This window comes from Plectrocnemia conspersa, unplaced genomic scaffold, assembly GCF_051122295.1.
Source record: "Plectrocnemia conspersa isolate PC_06_02 unplaced genomic scaffold, ASM5112229v1 ptg000013l, whole genome shotgun sequence".
Classification (NCBI taxonomy): Eukaryota; Metazoa; Arthropoda; class Insecta; order Trichoptera; family Polycentropodidae; genus Plectrocnemia; species Plectrocnemia conspersa.
In genome coordinates, this window is record NW_028277177.1 from 4,793,279 (window position 1) to 4,813,289 (window position 20,011).

The 20,011-nt window shown below is 29.1% G+C and overlaps 1 protein-coding gene across 6 annotated transcripts in view; it reads right to left on the minus strand.

The window, feature by feature from the left end:
• The window catches only part of Trpgamma (Transient receptor potential cation channel gamma), a 217,182-nt gene extending 199,038 nt beyond the window's left edge, over positions 1 to 18,144 (minus strand). For 5 of the 6 annotated variants that reach the window (XM_088201855.1, XM_088201854.1, XM_088201852.1 and 2 more), the window contains exons 1-2: positions 17,948 to 18,144; positions 2,420 to 2,885 (exon numbers count right to left, since the gene is read on the minus strand). The gene's annotated coding sequence lies outside the window, so the exon portion shown is untranslated. Of the gene's footprint in view, positions 1 to 2,419; positions 2,886 to 17,947 lie in introns of those variants that run through there. The other variant, XM_088201856.1, reaches the window with a different exon arrangement.
• Between the last annotated feature and the right edge of the window lie 1,867 nt (positions 18,145 to 20,011).

Consider the following 20,011-nt stretch of genomic DNA (forward strand, 5'->3'; position numbering starts at 1 on the left):
AAGTTTTTTGACCAAACAGAACAGTTTTAATCTTTGAATATTTGTCATATTTTTAAGAGGATGTGTAACAGATGCTATTTATTATTATTATTTATCTTTTTTACTTTAATATAATAAAAATTATTTCTGCTTTATTTATAGTCACCTATGTTGCAAACCTATTTTTAAAAGATTTTTAAATATTACGCAGTTTGTCCAGAGGAATAATTACATTATCTAATAATTTAGAAATTGACCAGTAGTCGTAAATGTGCCTGGCATATATATTAACCGCATATCTATCAAACGCAAACATGCAAAATTTAACAATAGCGGAGAAATTACAATTTGGTTATAAGTACTCGCTTGAGCAATCGTGTTATTTTAATGTTTTAAAACTAAATCATCCAGTAAATAACAATAAAGTTATGCAGTGTATTATACCTTTTATACAATTTATACACAATATAGCGTTCAGGTGCAAAATGATTTTAATATATAATTTTAACAAATATATACTTAATCAAAAAAAATATTTATAGCTCTAAAAGTTGAGGGTCCGGAAATCGTACACTCACTAGCTGCGGTACCTTACGATAGTGAGAAACCGACAGCTAGTTAATATAATTGTAAATACTGTTAATTAGTTATAAGTTAAAATTGTATTTAAAATCTTTTGTGATGACGCCAAACTAGGTGTAAATTTTTTTTAAAGTTAATAATCGAAAAATCTTTAAATTCAAAAGAGGTATTTGTCAACTCTTCCTCTATAAATAATAAGCCTAATATTTTAAAAATAATGTAACTTAATTTTTAATATTCTGAACTTCAGTTGATGTTGCAAAAAACTAGTGGCAGTAATGCCCAACCAATCTTACGTGTCGTAAAATAGCGGTTACTGGTAATAATGGTCTGTACTTATTATATCTGAAATCTAAAAAGTTTACTATTCTAAATCTTTCGAACCACTTTCTACAAATATTCATATCTAAACCTATGAAGCTTGAATAGCTTATTTTTTTTTTCTAAAACATTTACTACTTCTCATATTACAAATACAAAATATTAAAATTCAAATACAGATTCATGTCCTAATAATTTTACTTGACTTAACTGTTTCATTTCCATGGCTACTCTTAATATTTTTTGGAATCCGCAAGCGGGTCACTGGATCCGTGTCAACGGGTCACGCGTTCATTCGTGGGTCGTAGGTTGGCGACCGCTGAAAAGTCCAACCCAGCGCCGTGTAGCGATTTCAAATTTTAATTACAAACTTTGTCCGAAGTGTAATACGCCTAAAATTCTCCTCTGAGTGAGGAACAATTGCTATATTATATCGCCTAAATCTGATTTGGACCTTATTTATTGGGTCCCCTTTGTTCGTTGCGAAGGTGCCAGTAAATTGCTTTTATTTTGTATTTATTTATTTTATATACATTCTCCTCAGCTGACGTGCTAAATGGAATAGGATTAAAAATGCTCTGCGATCCCCTCTGGGGTAAGCAATTTTGAAAGCAATTTAAAAAATATATAATAAGATAACAATGTCGAAATTGCGTCTCGTATCATTAAAAATCGCAGAATTTTCAGTGCGCAACTTAAATTTTGTAAGCTGAGCTTTTGTCCAGCGATGAACTTCCACCAACATAATTTTTGTAATTTTTTATTTTGGCATATGTTGGCCTAATGCGTTACAGAGAATCCCAATGTATGACTAATTAGTAAGCAGTGAGACTCCAGACTGAAATCGAAGTCAGTAAATTAGTGAAAAATATTATTGGTGTCAGTTTCTCACTACCGCGAGCTACCGAAGCTAGCGAGTATACGAATACCGGACGCTCAACTTTTAGGGTGTCTTAAATTTTATTTCAATTCTTTTTGCATTTAATTTTTATATTTTCTCAAAAGATATTTAAACTATGCTTTTAAACGAAAAAAATGCAATTTCTAAGCCGTATTTTAAAGTTATGTAACTTAATATTTACAATAAATAAATAAATAAATATTTACAATAAACTGTAAATATGCATACTGCGCAGTTATACAGAAATTGTATTATTAATTTATATAATAATTAGAAAATCTTAAGATGATTGAAATTATTCTAGCTGTCCGTCTTTTACTCATGAGAGGTACCGCAGCTAGCGAGTGTGCACATACCGGACGCTCAAAGAACTCAAAAGCAGCTTAAATAATTTTGATTTAAAAAAAGTAATATCACGCTTAACGGGTGGCTCCAATTATATATTATCATTACTAGTGCACATGTAAAACACAATCAAATAATAAGCATATACGCGCTCATGATCTCGTGCAATTCACTCTTAATGAGGCAACAAACAATATACATTATTTAAATAGAGCCATTGTTCATATGCTGCATATTCGGATATGTAAATTAATTGAATAAGTACTATTAAAATATTTAAAAAATACTTACTTTGACCTTTCGCCCCCTTCGGGCGGCGATTTGCCTTGACTGCCTCCGAAGAGCCTCCAGAGGGCCGACTTTGGCACTCCTGCTACCAGCTCGACAGGCTGGCCTATTAACTTAGTGCACTTAAAAGCACTAAGACTCAAAAGGACTTCATGCACGTCCCAATATTCCTGCTGCTTTTAACAATACTCGCACTGAATAAACTAAACCACTATAAAAAAATCACTTAATCACTCATCAAATAGCACGATTTTAAACAAATATTTTATATTAATTGTCTGGTGTTTAATAATTATTATTTAGCCCCACCTTTTTTTAATTATGCATTTATTATTAACGTTCTATTAAGTTTTAAGTTTAAATATTTCAAATCTGTATTTAATATTTTTTAGTAAGCCACTGTGGTATATTTTTTATTTATTTCATCTATAAATTGTTTTAGCACCGATTTGGTTGTGTAGGTAGTTATCTGTAAAGAAAAAAATCAATTTTATTACTAGGTATATAATATATTAAATTTAGTACACACAATATAAAAATTTAATATTTGACCCGTGAGATGTTGTAAGTCTAAGAAACCCTAATCAAAAATATGATTATATAATATTCAATAATCTCAAAAATAAAAAATACAAAGTTCATATGGGATTCAATCCCAGATAGTTTTTGTATTATACTAGACTCGTTGGTTTTAGCTCGTTAAATTATTTATGATTTAATAACATATTATGCGTTCCATTTTTTTTAAAACTTTTTTAAACCTGCCAAATTAATTTATCTATTGGGTGGTCCAAAATCTCAATAAGCATACCTGAACATATATTAAGAACCGAACCACCCGAGAAGTTGAATGATCTGCATTCAGGTATTTACTGCTGAGACACATAAAATTCCCCGGAAGAAGCGTGGGCGCCAAATGCTTAATAATTAATAACTAGAAACTCAAAGCCCATTTTGTGCCTGTTTCTATGAAATGGTAAAATTTCTTCAACATTTTACATGTAAGCACGTGCCACGTCAATAATAAATATCCGCTTAAAGATTGCTTGCGCCAGAAACGAAATTATAGCGTCATATGCGTAAATAAAAATTGTGTATATATTTTTAATATCATCCTGATCGCATATTGTATTTTATTGTACAATTTAATAGTGTTAATAATAATAAGAGGAATATATAGCAGCAAATTAATACTCCATATTACAATTAACATTTTTCAATTCGAATGTATTTTTAATTGTGTTTCTCTGAACAACCACCCATACACAACCTTCAATCTTAAACGTTCCAAATTATTTAAATATTATAAATAATGTTTATACTATCGAGGTGTTTCCCAAGAGTAGAAGCTTTTCCTGGAAAATTCGATAAAAAAATATTGTAATCCCCACAATATATATATATACAAAAACGAGGTGCGATAATAATGTTTTTACCAATTGTTTTCTAATTGAAAGCTACGATTTATTTACTCCATAGCTTGTTGTTAAAAAATCTTTCGTTTTTTAAAGATAATCTCGCATTAGCGTCAAATATATCAATGATTAAAAAAAGGATTGCGGGAGAGCGTCACATGGTGAATGGGTGGGTAGTCTGGTAAGGGATGATAACCACCTTCCCTTAACACGTGCTTTGCCTATAAATCAACTTATCTCGATTTTGGGTCAGACCATTCCACTGTAATGTCACGTATATATGTGTCGTTTTAAAATTGGGTTAATGTTAAAAGTCTAAATCGACAACTACATGTTCTTGTTATGATGCCGTTTTTTATTAACGGGACTTTTTTTTAAATAGTAACAATTACATACAATTAGCAGAATCTTGTGAATATTAAGTTTTTCAGAATAAAAATATTATGATACGAGCGGTTTTTATCTTTTATGCCCAGAGCTTAAAAACAAAAACAAAATTGTTATTTAATTTATTAGGCTGTGTATCTATAATAAGTGCGTTCATAAATTCCAGGCATTTCCTAAGCGAGTTAAACGAACTGGACCAATGTATTAGAAGAGAGAAGCGGCAGTTTCTGCGCACTTCGCTGGGTTGAAGTTAAATTGCCCTCTTCAGTTATAAATCCCTTGAATATATTATGTCTTGAATTCTAATGTGAATGTTAAAGTATTAATACCAGTAGTGTCAAAGAAAATATCTGAGAGGAGGTCTTCAGACGAACTGTCTGAGGTGTGAAAATTATTCATGGCTGCCCGCGCTCTAGTATTAATTCCATGTCTCTCTTTATTTACTATTTTTTTAGACTATCAATTGCAAAAGAGTGTCAAATGTTTTTAAAAATTGTAGGTTCCATTAGAAGTGTCTCAGATGAAGTACTCAGACGAAATGTCCGAGGGGAATTGATAAGAACGTTCCCGTATTAATATGAATAGCCCGTTTAATGAAAGTTTTGTTGCCCACCCTTTTTTTGGTGGAACGAGCAATTACGAAAGGGTGGCAAATTTTTTTAATCATAATCATATTCAATAAAGGCGGGTAAGAAACCTCTTTCTCAAGAAGGTACTCTCTTCATTGTAGAATACACATCTTATCAGACTCTAACGTGTCTAGCAGCGTAAGAGTAGAGTCAAAATCATTTGCCAACATCGCCATTCTATAGAATGCGTAATCCAGGAATGCTTTGTTTAGAAACTGTTTAACAAAGATCGTTGTTTCTAATAAGCATACATGGTTTTTAAGTACTTTTACTTGATGATACTAATGTTTTTTCAGTGCACTTCTTTAAAAAGTACTTAAAGCCATTTATGGATAGTCCCGATTAATTAATTAACCTTGTTATTTTTACATGATGATTAAAACGACTGACTAAAATATATTTATAATTTTCTGCATTATCTTAAACTAGACACAACTAATGTTTCTAACAATGCCTTTTCACACAGCCGATTTTGCGATCTGTTTTTTGCTTTCGAGCTTTGGTTAGCAGACATTTGTTTATACACTATCTGAAATCTCTACACGTCCGCCTCGTGGCTGCGAAATATTTTTCTTTGTTTCCCAACTTTTACGCGAAACTCTTCAAACACGTAGCTCATCAGGTGTTAAGGAATATCTTTACATTGAAACCATTTTTCTGTACATATAAATATATATATATATATATATATATATATATATATATATATATATATATATATATATATATATATATATATATATATTTAGATTTTCACGAGTATAATTGTTTTTGAAATCTTTTTTTACTTGTATTCTATATTGTATGAAACCGAAATTCAAATTATGATCTGAATACTGAAGAACATTTTTTTTTGCTTTGCGCTTTTTTAACGAAAAAAAATGTAGCAAATATAAATGATTTGCGCATTGCCACCCAAAATTAAAATTGCCTCCCATGATGGAGCTTGCGCACTACATTTTAGTGCTATATTCCCAGTCCAATAGTACAGAAAAAAATAATAAACATCGTATATTTTTTTTATTCAGTCTGTTTATATATTGCTTACTACCGGTTTAGAATCGCTGCTCTAATGAATTGCCCTAATTTCAAAATTTCGGAGATCACTGCTTTTGATTTCACGCTTCTAATATTCTCGCTGAAAATGTGCTAACGAGCATCATCACTTAGTCATATCGCGTAAACGCTGGATTTGGTGGATATGACCCACGAAGCATAAAGCGTCGGTGTGATTCAAAGCGTTAAAAATGTACGAAACGCTTTACGTAGCCATTTGTTTCTCTCCCTTTATCTCTGGGCCTGAATCGTCGTTTGTGCGAACCATAATGGCGCTAGCACAAGCTTTTGATGTGCCAATTAATCTCCGGTTTGAAAAATAAAAATGTCAAGGCATTTGAACCTTTTGCAGGGCTTACGGCGACAGCTGAACCGAAGCACGCATTTTTCTCTCTAAACGAAGCACACAATAGAACATTTTCGACGATTGGTTGTCGATCTAGTTTATTTTTTTCCTAAAAAAAATATATGTATATATAAACGTATATACAACTCAACGAGATTCAAACAGCAAAACTCCGTTGAATTGCATTTTTTTAACCGTAGCTATCCTTCTCGTTTAACGTACTAAAAGCGCCAAAAAAAAACAATTAACAATTTGTATAATAGAGATGGAAGTAAAGCTTAATAAACTTAATGCTATTTAACAAACGCAAAACTCCGATCCAGAGACTTATCATTGATAGATGCACCATGAACTGAATAACGAGTATAAGATTGATTATGAGTACAAGTATAATGGCACTACGTTAAAATTACACGTGATTATTTTGAATAGTTGTGTTGCACCTTAGATATTTTTGCAGTCAAGGAAATTCCAAAAAAAATCTGGATGGCTTGTCCTGACCACGATGCGCATGAATAAAGGACGCGATCGCAACTCTCTGGGGCGCTCTAAAGCTCACATTTGAAAGACACCGAGCGTCGACATCTGATTTTTTTTAATAAATTTTATAAAGCATTTGTATCATTTAAAATTAAATTTATTCGAATATTTTTAAAAGGATTTTAATCATTGCCCTTTTTAAAACGCTACATAAGTAAAGGCGGGTTCATGTCTCATATGCATACTTTTTGAAAGATTTTAAACGTGGTCAGCTGAGTATGAGAGACGCAGTTTTATTTATGCAGGTACAAATCGAGGCTCTTGGATATTATACAGATGATTTTCCAATAAATTTTCAGCAAATTTACGCAAAAAAAGCTTAAAGAACGCTATTTAGAATCCAATTTTTTTCTCAAGAATTCTCAGGAAATATTTATTAATTTAAATTAATTATTTTTTTTCTTTTATTAAAATAACAATAAATAGTATAACGATTTAGTTTTAAAAAATCAGCATTTCGGTAAAAGGAGGGGGCTCGATATACATTTTGACATGGGGGCCCGCTTCAGGATGTGGGGGCCATGATCATATGTATCATAAGCACTCCATATTATTTTTTTAGATTATGGTAATATTATTATATATATTTATAACATCATTTTAATCCAATCTCTCCATAGGCTCATGCTTTGGATTTTACGCCCACAGCCTTTCAATTGAAGAACAATGACTAAACCCTTTCAAAAATACGCTTCGGCACTGGGTTAGATTGAAATAATCAAATTATTTACATTGTAATTGACAAAATATTATAACACAACACGATGTTAGCACTTTGCCAATCAAAATATTGATCAACACGAACCGAGATACCGTTTTGGCAAAATACACATAATAATGTACACAGGAATATAATAATGGGTGTCTGTGTTTGAACAATTATTTATTGTACACACACACTAGTATAGACTAAAGTGCGTTTGGCGCGATGATAAATCGCGATTTCAATTAAAGATTATGATGGGATATGTGTCGAGTTGGTAATTTGGCAAACTAAGCACTATAACCGCACTTCGCCTAGTAGAGAGTAAACACTCGAAGCAATGCGAACCGATATACTGACCTAAATGTGTAACTGGGATAATGTATGGATGTACCAAGCGCTCATTAATTGAGCTTTCGAGCTTTTTGAATTTACATACATGAATAAAAGAAACGCTATTTTTCGTTTATTAACGCCAATATCCAATATTCACTTTGAGCTGAAAGGTTATGAAGAAAATATCACACCTGAAAACAGGGACTCGTTATATATTCAAATAATCTAATTACATCCCACCTGAATAAATAAAATGTATGCAAGGTAATCCATGATTCACTTTATCTTCTGATTTGATAAACATTTTTTTACAATCTTAATAAATTATTATATTTTAAAAAATTGTTATTGTTCCTGTCATGAGTTGTCAGTAATGACAACTAGACATTCCAAGGGCTTAATTTAGTGCTTTATCCAAAACACACGTACGCTGAACTAACACAATCGCACGTTAAAAATTGACAATCAGTTACTTTGATGTTACATATATATATGATTTTTTTCTGCGAAATGGACCGAAATATTTATTGTTATATCAACGAGGCACTCGATATATCAAATAGTGTGGTGTTGACAAGGCTTGTTAAATATATAAATATGATAGTTGATTTTGGGAGAAATTTTTAAATGTTTGGAATTTATACGAGCTCAGAAATATTTCGAACGAATATTTTATAAAAAAAAAACAGTTTAAATTAGTCCTTGCACAGACGGTGCCCCAGCAATGACAGGAGTACATTACTTTTCATTGTTAAAATCAGGAAAAAATAATATTTAATTTTTTATTCTTTAATAAGCTTAGCATTACTGGTGTTTTGCTATTTTATGTATTATTTATTTTGCTGTTATATGATTTAGTGGATATTTACGAACAACACTTTTTCCATCTGCCTAAAAACACTTCTCAGTGGTTATGGATAATATTCGGTAACATATTAGATATAATTAAATTCGTTTGCCTTAAAAAAAACGTGTTAATGTACTGTTAAATTTTTTTAATCATATAATAAATTTTTGCTGCCATGAAAGTTCATCTCAATGACATTTTCACTTAATGAACGTATATGAAAAGTGTGAGAAAATTAATTTAAAATAAGGGGAAGGGCATCAAATAGCACTGCCACTATCAAAAATACTACTTGTTAACATATAGTAAGAAAAAGATAATACTGTAACTAAACTTAAATAAACATACTTTCATTTTATGTGAATTGTTTAAAGAAAGCCTCCAGTGAAAGACTTTCTACGTTCTATTTTTATTTTTAATCCCCAAGAGCCTAGTTTCTAGGAGAAGGAAATATATACATACGTATTTTTTAAATATACGAATTGCTTTTAAATAATAAAATCAAATGCAAAAATTTTAATACAATCTATTCCATAATAATAATTAATAAATTTAAAAAATTATACAGGCTCGCAAAAAATAATAATAGCAGTAGATTCGTTATATTGTTATTATAACAAAATTAAATTTTAATTATTCAAAAACGAAATCACGCAAACATAAATGTCATCATAAAGACAAAAATTGTTTTAAAACAAATAGATTTGCGTCCTTCAAATCTATTTAGGATCAAATCAGTGACCATTAGCAACATAAAACCATAAAAAAGTTATGCATTTGTGCGCCATCAATAAATGGTAATAATTGTGTATACGCGAAGTGATTCGCCATAAAACCGTTGGACCCTACTTTAACAACAAAAAAGCTAGTCGCATATATCTAAGCTCTTATTCCTATCACACAAATTGCACCTGCTTTAAATCCACCATTACGATACGCTAATAAAATATATATTAAACCAAAACAAATATTCTAGTTCTGGCATAAATCATCGAAGACAAAAAAAGGTGTTGAACCTTTTTTTCAATTGTATACCTTGTACAATTTTGTACACCTCACAACGTGAATTTATCCGATCTAAAATTCCTTTCACTTTGGCAGACTATATGATCCAGCCAGGATATGGTACCACACATTGCATATTCCATAACATAGCAAATTTAAAATATATATAATATAATATTAAGTCTGATAAGATCTGTATAAGATAAAAAAAAAGTCTAGTTCCATCTTAAATAAAGGAAATAGTATAACTATTTAGTTTGGGTAAGAGAAGGGCACCCGATAAACATGTTATTCCTGATTCAGGATGTGAGGGCCATGATCCTAACGCATCTAGAAAAAAGGCACTAGGATACAAATACAGATGTATATGCCGATTTAATATTTAATATTACATGCGCTAGTACAATATTTATAATATTAAAACAAAGCAGCTGGTAAGATATATAACAAGGAGTCTGGTTCCGCCCTAAATAATTAAGATTAACATTAGCAAAAGGATCACGGACTGGAGGGCACGATTGAAAAAACAAACACGTATACATACATATGTGATATCAGGAATACACAGAAAAAATAACACGTGATAAAATTATGCAGAAAAAAATATACAATAAAAAAATTAAACATGAAATTATTACAAAAATATACACAAGAAAAAAATTACAATGCAGTAATTTCACATAATTAAACATGTTTTTTCGGTGTGCATATGAAAGAAGAAAAGCAAACCAAAAATGGAAAGTGATTTTTAATAAAAAAAAATATGTTTTAAAAATTCTTAGTAATTGCAAACTTGTCTTTTTTTATGTGATGTTTTATGTTTTTAATACATCTCCTCTATTTTATCGTTATAAAAATAAAACCTTTTATTTTATTCTCAGTTATTTTGATTAAGAATGAAGTTAACCTTTATCTTAAGAATCCTTGTATTTTTATCTATTTTGTAAAACTCAAATTTTGTATTTATAAGAGGTTCTTTAAATGTGATTGTAAAATATTTTATTGATATATTAATAAAATAATACACAATTTTTATTATATTTTTCATATATTATATACACACTAAAAGAAAAAAATCTGTTAATGAAGAATGTGATATTAGTACAATGTGTAATTTATTGTGTATGTATTTTTTTCCTATGTAATTTTTGCTGTGTTATTTTATCACATTGATTAAAAGATCAGTCTAAATGAAACATTAAACGTATATATACATAAGTCAGAACACAACTGTACTTGACCACTTTATTCAAGATTTCCACCTGAATCTTGACTACAAAACTTTGCCAAGCTTCTTATGAGACTAACCATAATTTTATGTCTTATATATTCCAGTCAAGCAACCGTAACTCTAAGAGTTTCACACAATTTTTAAAACCTTAATGAGATTACAACGACGCAATAAAGCACGTATGTGAAATCCTAAAAATATAAAGTCGTACAAAGTTACATAAAAAAACTTAGCTGAAGCAAAGTATTATTAGCAATAAATAAAATATAAATATTTACTGTAGACTTTAATAACAAAATTAGCTCTTTGAAAATTTATTGTTTTAATGACACATTGATATTACACTTCATTCAGATTTACATTATATATCCAACAAATAATATATTTGACTGGTATTTAAAAAAACTCTAAAACTATCTGATTATAAAACCTAATAAAGTTTGTACCATTTAATAATTTTATTTTGTTATTAATTTAACTGAAAAAAATGAGGATATGCTATAATTTTTATTGCAAAATAAAGTTTTTAATTTTTTTGTCAGCTACGAGGACCTGACCCAATTCGTATCATATAATTTTAATATTTTATTAAAAAAACGTTTGTTTCTTTCTATGGATTATTATAATTACATATTATTTGTGTATTGAAATAATATAATGTAAGTTAAAATGGACTTCAAATTAAATACATATAAATAACAAACCAAGAAATAATTGTTAAAAATATTTTAAGTCTTACACCTTATTTTAACTAAATTAAATAAGTACTTTGGAGTCTACAATTAACTATGAAATGATTTAAAAAAAAAATAAAAAAGCTCTTATAAGAAAAGTAATACAATTATAAATGTACTGTGAGGAATCCTTAAGTTTTGGAAATTATTTTTAAAGTATACTTTTTAATTTAAAATTTTAAAGCCATTAAGCGCAAAAGACTTTTACACAGTAATTTTAACGCTGTTCTTACATCAAAAAACAATCTATAAATTATTTAGCCGCCAGCTATTCTCGTTGAACCTATTATTCGTGTAAGTTAAACGCATCCCTAAAGGGGAAAGTATATGTGAGTTGACGTGCGGGAAAATCACCTATGATTACAAGGCCAGACAGCTCGCACGTGACGTCATAAGAAATAACTGTATCAACGAATCTATCTGCCTGTAAGATTTCTATTTTTATAACTGCTCTTTTCCAAGATAAACTTTATATGAAAAAGATAATTACATTTTATACCAATGCACACAGATATGTAATAAAAATAACACACATAATTCTAAACCTGAATTTTATTTAATAAAATACGTTTAGCATTGAAAATAAATATAAAACTGTCGGGTTTATCAATTGAACTACTCTTCTATTTACAATAAAGCTTGGATATAAATAATATGGTGCAAAGACTTTGGAAGTAACAGCTAAACGAAGTCGTTCTTTTCGGGAAGAGAAGAGAAAGTTTCACAAAGAGTGGGAAGAAAAGTATTTGATTGTGAAAAATGAGAATGTGCAAGATTATGTTGTTGCTGCGTAGTTTGTAAAATTATATTTAATTAAATAAGATCATATACTATAGAACGGCATTCTAAAATTCATGAAGATGAAGTTGAAAAAAATGGCCCACTACGAACTTTCGCCAAAAACTTCACGTGAAAACCACTGGTCTAGAGCCTACATCCGCACTCACAGAAAACATGTCTTAATTGTTGCGCAACATAATTATAATTGAATCACAAACCTAAAAAATAAGCTTACTAACTTAAAGGTCAAGAAAAAAATTAGTTTAAATTCTTTCACTATATCAAAAAAATGTTTTGAATAGTTACGAACATGCCATGTCTGGTAATTTTATAAAGGTGGTGTTGGCGCATATCGCTTGCCCTGATATTTGTGACGTCACGACAAGTCTGCGGTTGAGAGCTTTGCCTTTTATATAGAAGTTTCCGGAACACATATATGTACCATATTATTTTTAGTATAAAGCTGCTGAATATTCAATGCATACATCACCTTTATATAGTATATATTTATAAGTTTTTGTTACCCAGTTACCATTATATTTTTAGTCAAAAACCACTGAATATTTAATGCACTGTCGTACCATAATAATCAAACATCACTCTTTGACCTTATAACCTTTTTGTAGCATGCTTTTATGCCGCATCTTCAAGAACAACTTTTTCATCAGTTATGCTCATGGGAGAGAGACTAAAGTGTGGTTTGTCGTCAACGGACATTTTACTGCTTTCAAAACAATTAAGCCACTCGTAAACTTAGATCTAACTCATACCATAAAAACTTTTGCACTACTGAACTGCAGTATCACCTAATAGACAACTAAATATCGCACAAAGTTTGCTTTTCTATCTCATCATACTTGATGCACAAAAAATCGCAATAGAAATTTATTACCGCTCTTTGTATTATTTACAAGCTAATAATTAATAATGCCTAGTTCTATCTATTAATTCAACTATATTTTCTTGTCTTCCGGCTTTTGGCTAATTACTGACAGACCCCTATTGTCGAAAACATCTAACCATGTGAAGTATTGCTAACCGCGCATTTATTATGTCTGTTTTGAAACAATGTCTGTTTTTGTATGTATTAAAAAAAAGGATATTAATCTTATAGTATTAATATGATAAATGCGTTATCTTTAAGATATATGTTATTCAAAGCTTCACACCGCAAAGCTGGTGAAATTATTTATACTCATTTTAATACATCTGTGGCTGTTTGGTATTACATTTCGGCCAAGGAATGTAAATATTATCATAATGTGTGCGTGAGAGAAGAGTGCAACATAAACGTTTGAGAATAAAATTCGTTCTTCAACGCATATAAGTTCATCACACCATCAAGTCTATTAATAAAATTCTATTTGTATAATAATAACTAGCTCAATAATATAAACTTTAACATATAAAGTTTGTGAAATGCATATTAGTTGATCAGTAAACTGTATGTTTTGATAATCGCAAATGTTTATAAGGTGAAAAATAAAATAAATAGATCTAATTCAATCAGACTTTTTCTATTTGTATGGTGTAGTTTCTTCTAGAAAATATTCAACATTTAATCCTGGCAGTGATATCATATTATATAATACGCTTTAGTTAAATTGTTGATTGGAATTAAAATGAAGTTGAAGAATAGATTATATTTTTACCACAAACAGTATATAAACTGATTAATATTTAAAATGTAAAAATGGTAAAAAAGGTATTGCATACGATTTTACCAAATAAATATACACGTGTATCTAAAATTTTTTTTGTAGCAATTTTTATAGTATTTTTTTATCTATAATTATAATTTAAATCAGTATCAGTATGTGAGACCCATATTTAAAAAAATATACACAACTTTATAATTTTAATAAGAAGAAGTATTTCATTAAATTGTAACAGTTTCATTAATCACTATTATAATTTTTAAACAACAATGGTTCTACTTACAACAATAAAAATAAAAATCTACAGAACTACACATAATTTCCAAAAATATAAAATAACATCAATAACCACATCAAATCCATCAAAACTTGTCTTAAAAACTAATCTAGAAAAAATCGCCTCGCAATAAGTATGCATTGATTTTATTATTCTTTGAGCTACTCGACTATCGCATGGTCCTTTAAAATAAAAACTTTCCCAAAAGAGGATGACTTTGTTGGTGGATTTAAATTCTTAAAGATGTGTTACTTTGTCACATCAATAATCGCAGACAATTATACGTCAATAATTGAATCATTGACGACCACAATACAGACTCTCAAACCAACCTCAGTTATTAAATACAAATTAAAATACTATAATCGTAGATATGCCTAAAGTTTTTTACAATGAGTTAATTTTTGCGTTCATAGACAAATATCTTAAGTAGCATAGGGATGGTTATTACTTTATAATAAAATTTTTGCTATATAAGCATGAAAAAAATTGTTAGTCGCTATGCTTTTTCGAAATTTATCTATAAAAAATGGCAATAGCCTTATATCGAGTAAACAGTTCTTAATTATCCTATTTATTGATCGCTGAATCCTTAAAAATATATTTTTTAGAAAAGAGAATATTTTGGAGGTGTATTTTGCTTCTAATGCAATCGAATCTTAATTTCTTATTCGTCCAAATATTAGCGAAAGACAATTATTAAATAAGTGTCACTTCATCACATCAATAATTGCAGGCAGTAATACATCACCAATCGAATCATTGACGACCACAATGCACACTCTCAAACCAAAACCACTCAACGGACGTTGATAATATATCTCAGTTATTAAATACAAATAAAAATATTAGATGTGCCTAAATTTTTTGACAATAAGTTTAATATTGCATTCATTGCCAACTATCTTAAGTATAAGAATGGTTATTATTTTATAATAAAAATCACTGAAAATTAAAAATATCGTTATATAAGCAAAAACAATTTTTTTTAGCAGCTATGCTTACTCGAAACTTGTTTAGAAAAATATAATAATAGTCTTGAATTGAATAACATTTGTAACTATTTATTGATCGCTTAACTTTTAAAAACATAAATTTTAGAAAAGGGATTATTTTGAAGGTGGAGTTTGATTCTAATGCAATTGAATCTTAATTTGCCTAATTTCTTATTCGTCTAAGTATTCTAGAATGACAATATTATTAAATATGTGTCACTTTATCACATCAATAATCGCTGGCGGTTATTCATCACCAATCGAATCATTGCCGATCACAACACAGACTCTCAAATCAACGACTACTTGACGGACTTCCATAATAGATATCAGTTATTAAATTCAAAATATCAGAATAGTAGAAACATTATTGTCAAAAGGTTATTGTGTTCATTGACAACAATGTTAAGTCGCACGAGGATGGTTGATATTTTATACTAAAAAATACTAAATATGCAAAATTTATCTGTTATTCAGAAAATATTTATTTCGTCTGGTTATTAAGTGAAGATCTTTGAAAACATATTGTTTCATTGCATAAATAATTAATTAAATCTATGTGAGATAGCAATATTAATGAATTTAAATAAAGTAAAAATCATATTTTTTACGTAGTAAATTTAGTCAGAATGATACTGATATACTGGTTAACCGGACGAAAAGTTGCAAATTTATTATTCCAAAAAAAAAACTTTTTTCGATTTACTTAGTATAATAAAAAAAAATTATCCATACAATTTAATAAAAAAAGTCAAAATAAAATTTATAAAATACCATTTTAATATAAAAAATAATTTTATCTTGTATATACTGTAGGGAAGGGGGTTCAATAAATAAATAAGAGATCTCGTGAACGACACAAGATTTATTATAAATAAATAAAAATTTGTTATTATTATGGATTGAAACAGTGAGAGAGATCTGCCATACAACAAAAAGATAGCGTTAGAAACGGAAGGGCACCTAGTATTGCACAATAACCGCAAAAGCACCCATAAAAAATATATTAGTCTTAGTATCAATTGTCATTGTTCTTCGCATGTATTTGTAAACTTAGAGGCGCATTTAACCCCTGTTTAACGATCGCCATAATAGTCACATTTGAAGCCGTTTTCTTTTATGAGCGTCATTATATTAAAGGCGTGTTTCCGGAGATAATGCGATTAATTCCTAATCATTTATAACAGCAATACGTCAAAGATCGATATAAAATATTTGACACCCTCCGAAACCCGAAACCCACTTACATACTATCTAAAATTCACTCAGTCACTCAAAAGGTTGCCAATTACAAATTTAAAGTTAAGGACTTGTTTTAAATTGTACAAATGTATCATTTTTTTATCAAATTCGATTCACATTTTTGTCAAAGAAATGTATCTGAAAATTAGTTGATAGTCAATATTTGTAAAATTTAGAGACGCGTTTAACGTTTATTTGTTTTTAATCTAAAGACAAAGATGTAATTTAAGTAAGAACGATATTTTTAATGCAATTATTCGGATATACTAAAAAAATAAGGCAAATTAATGCAACTAATAATTTCAAGCTCATACCTTTGTTTTAAATAAAAATAATTAATGTAAAAACCCTTATTTTACATAGACATAGTATTAAGAGTGATTTGAATAAGACAATTCTTCGTTTTAATTGCATGGACTTTAAAATGTACTTAATCTAAAAGAATCAAAGAAAAGGACAAGGAAATCTTTTTTTTTCAATCTAAAGCTTAAAGCTTAGTTTTAAGTTGAATGTACATTGTATATTATATTTTAGTATAATAAATTATATAGGAGTACTTTAAAATTATTATTAAATAAATACATTTATTCTATTTATTAAAAATGAATTTTTAAAAATGAGAGTAAGATAATCCTTCGTTTTATCACGTAGATCACAAAATATAATTAAAATTAGATTAAATAAATATTATGTTTTATTTTAAGCCATCATTAATCATAAAAAACGTATTAAAAAAATTGTTAAGTACCGGAATTAAGCTATCATTCGTAAACTTATATGTTTATTTGATTGAAAATTAATTTGCTACATTAAATTTATAAATACATATTTTAAAGATTAATTTTTAAAACCGACATTTTGAATGCTTTTATTCTATAATATCTAAAAAAAAAACAATTTTAATAATAATCAAGATTTAATAACTTAGTAAAAAGTTGACTAAATAGACATTATATGCAAAATTCTAACAAAAATCAAATATAAAAATGTAATTAAAAAATATTTTTAATAAATTTCAATGCCGATATCTAACTACCTACGTTCGTAAACTCAAAGACACGTAATACATTTTCTAGTTTCAAGATAAATTTGAGATTTTCAATCTACAAAGACACTGTAAAAAAGTATGTAAGTTAAGTAATACATTCCTTCGTATTAGTCCTAAATTAAATTATTCCAAAAGGGTCACTGAAATGGATATGACTTTTTTGTTTTAAAGAGTTTTACCACTTTCTTGATAACACTTCTTATCAGAATGTTAGTCTTAATCAAATAGTTTGAACATGTTTTTAGATCGAAAAAGATCTTATTCAAATTTTCACCGAGTGGGCGTCGAATTTTCCGTCCTACCTTGTTCGGATTTGAGTTTTTGGCGCGGAAAAGTTTGTCGACTGGGGCGCCCCTCTGGTCCGGGGGGCTGGGCGCCCTTTCGGGGTGCCGTCGCGTTTCGATCGGCGGCGGGGGGCGAGGGGTATCGATCTGAGAGGGCGCCGGCTCGGCGGGTAGGGCGACGCACGTCCGGACACCGGCACACCAGACACACAACTGAGCCGAACCGATCGCCCGGGGCGCCTCATTCCTGCATACCCCGTCCTGCACACCCCAGGGCCGGTTTCGCTTTCCGGACAAATGATGCACCGCAAAAAGTAAAAGTACGGACCCTGAAAATTCGTATGTAAGATTCGAACAATTGATCTTATTCTTATCCGAGAAAAAGAGGTCTGTCTCTGAGAGGGAAAGATGCTCACAACGTTTTTGATAAAAGGGCGTAAAAGTCACAAGAAATCTTGAAATAAGTATTTTTATAAACTTTGGCATCACAAATTCGGAGTCTTTTATCTGTTTCTTTATTTATTTTAAGATCATTTAGACCAGAAAGTTGGCTAACTACGGCCCGCGAGCTAAGATTAAATTTTACTTTTTCAAACTCTTTAAAGTTGTAATGTATACGGCATTGGCCATAATAATGGGGCACCCTTAAAAATGTGTAACTCTTTACAAGTGCATAGTTTGACTGAAATATGTTTGCATGTAATTTCAACCGTAAATCTGGGAATTTACTGAGAAAAAAGGGATTGCAGGTCTAATTGCTTAGACCGTAATTTCAGCTATTATTTGTCGTTAATTTTTTTTTTATTTAATAATTTATTTTTCATATTAAATAAACATTTAAAAAAAGCTAATATACCACGTATATTCATCATGTAACTGTTAAATCCAGAAAATAAGAGATTAGTTGACATCGACTGTCGTGATTTTAAATTTAAGTGGACCTGCGTAAAATTCCAGCTGGAGTCCCTCAAGGAAGTGTGCTCGGACCGTTCCTCTTTATCTTGTACATATACGAAAAATAAAGAATACGCTGATGATACAGCTATTTTAACTAGTGCTTACAGTCTTAAACCAATCGCGAATAAATGATAAAAATCTTAAATCAAGCGAATTAAAACAGAAGCAATTATATTCACAAAAAGTAAGCAAACTCTGCCACCACCTATACTAAATGAAAAGGGCAATAACCTCAAATAGAAAACAAGCGATAAGTACCTAAACTTATACCTGGACTCTAAGCCTAAATTTAATAAATATATTTTGCAACTTTGTTCTAAAGGGCTTGCCGACCTTAAAAATACCTGGTAATAACCTGGTAAATATATTTTAAATTTCAGGAAGTTCGAATTTATTAGTGAATAAGGTTAAAAATATATTTAATAAATAGCTCTTATTTTAAATAGCACAAAAATATTATTTTAAAATAAATAATAATTAAAGTAAAAAATGATTTTATATTATTGGTTAGAAATAATATCACGTAATATTAACAGTTTTTTTGTATTAAATTAAAACAAATACAGATAAGTAAATAAATAAGATTTGTGTTAAGCTATTTAAGTTTAATTAAGCATAAATATAAAATCAGGCTAAACTTACATTTTAATTACCTATTTTCAAAGAATAATACAATGATTTTAAATGTTTTAAAAGCTTTTAGTACAAACTATTTTTTTAAGCTTTGTTATTGCTAGGATTAGGATTCATGAATTAAATTATTATCACTATTAATATTATTGAAGCAAAATATATTAAAAACTAATTTCAGCTAATTACTAATAAATGCATATTTGAAAGTGTTAATTAAAACTATTACCTATTTCATAAGTTTGAGAGCGAATTAAATAATTAAGCTTTATTTAATTTGTGTTTAATTAAAGCTTAAATTACTTTATTAATGTTGCAATTTTAGCAAAAAGTAGAACACGTTTATTATAATAATAAATATAAGAATATAATAAATTATAATATATATAATATTTATAATATAGCTACTAAAAATGGCGAAACAATCGTAAATATATTCAATTTATTAATATGAATCAAATCTTACTGCTGTAAGAAGTCATTATATATGAAACA